Consider the following 1,762-nt stretch of genomic DNA (forward strand, 5'->3'; position numbering starts at 1 on the left):
TTTATATAATATATTAATATATATATTATATATATATAATGTAATACATAATATGTATTTTCTTAAAAAAATACTGGAGCCTGTTGTTGCCTTTTTTTTGGCTTCATATTGATTCTATACATTCATTCCCACTTAAGAGTTGATACTGATTCTGCCAGCTAACGTCCCAGGACTAGCTGAGAAAGATCTTCTCAATCTGGCCTTACATACACAATGGCAGGTGTCCAGAAGTTAAGGCAGACTCCCAAAAGCTACCAGCCCAGATTAATGCCTTCATTTCCAAACATTTAATGAAGCCCATTGTGCTAATAAGAAATTGTTAGTTTGGTCTCCTTTTAAAGAGGTACATACGCAGATGGTAAAATAAATGACATCAGCACCTTTTCCTTTCATTTACTTAGCACAATCTTTCACTCAAACGAGACAAGTAGCCGCGTACCTGGCTAATAACCACAGCCAATGTACACTGCAGCTTGAAATGGTGACAAAATCACCGTTTTCCCCCAAGGCTGGGGGAAGAGAAGGGTGCTGAGTTTTGGGGTTAGAATGTCTTCATTTCAGTTCCACTCAGCCAGTACTTCCTGAATACCTACTATGTGCAGAGATCACAGGCATATTCCTGTACTTGGTACCTCTTTCACCTGTAGCCAGTTTTACTTGAGATGAAGAATCGTCATTATGCCTCGCATCTATGCCATTTCATTTTTCCCAAGGACGTTCTGTTTCATCCCCTCATAATGCTCACACAGTTCTGTGTGGGTGAGGGCATCCACCAACAAGGCAAAGTGTCAAGTACAAATTTTCAATCATCTGACACCTCGAACTTCAATTAATGGGCCTCACACTGTGATTCCTAGAGAGATTTCATGACACCAGGTTTCTCTTGGGAGTTCTACGTTTATTTTTTGGAAATCAATGTGGGAAAAGATGCTTCTCATCAGACCTCTAGAGGTTTGTCTACTATTCTCACATATTCAATAAATACTCATCAATATCCCGTCTAGGTAAGCACAGTGACTCAGGAAACATGAAAAGCTCTGTGGTCAGAGGGCCAGGGCTTGAGTTCTGACTCTCCCACTGTGTGACGTTGGGCACCTTACTTTACCAGCCGGGGCCCTGGTTTCATCATCTCTGAAATGAGGGTGATCTCACACTTACTTCAAAGGGCTGTGGCAAGGATAAAATTAATCCTGTGTGAGACACACATACAGCATCCTGGCATCCTAAGAGAGCAGCCGCCGGGTAAATGGCTTCCCCACCCCACTCCCATCCCCCAGAGCCTCGGTGCTGCTGATGTGAAAACACGGCTGCCACCAACCGGCTCACTAAGTTGTTGTGAAGACAAACCTCGGTCTAGGACTTCCCTGGTGGTCTGGTGGTTAAGAATCCGCCTGCCAATGCAGGGGAACACTGGTTTGATCCCTGGTCTGGGAAGATCCCACATGCCTCAGGGCAACTAAACTTGTGCGCCTCAACTTCTGAAGCCCTCACCCTCCAGAGCCTGTGCTCCACCACGGGAGAAGCCACTGCGTCTAGAGAAAGCCCAAGCAGAGTAGCAAAGATCCAGCAGGACCGAAAATGATGAAGCCCTCACCCTCCAGAGCCTGTACTCCACCACAGGAGAAGTCACTGCGTCTAGAGAAAGCCCAAGCAGAGCAGCAAAGATCCAGCAGGACCGAAAATGACAGATAACTAATCTTTAAAAAGTCAATGTGAAAACCTTTCGAGTCCCTTCTGGAAAGCAACATCATTTCTGGAATCA

General features: G+C 44.8%; 1 protein-coding gene across 1 annotated transcript in view; it reads right to left on the minus strand.

The window, feature by feature from the left end:
- Positions 1 to 1,762, minus strand: part of COG7 (component of oligomeric golgi complex 7) — a 90,873-nt gene that overhangs the window by 17,852 nt on the left and 71,259 nt on the right. The window lies entirely within an intron of this gene.

The sequence above is a fragment of the Bison bison genome, unplaced genomic scaffold (genome assembly GCF_000754665.1).
Source record: "Bison bison bison isolate TAMUID 2011002044 unplaced genomic scaffold, Bison_UMD1.0 scf7180017864072, whole genome shotgun sequence".
Lineage (NCBI taxonomy): Eukaryota > Metazoa > Chordata > Mammalia > Artiodactyla > Bovidae > Bison > Bison bison.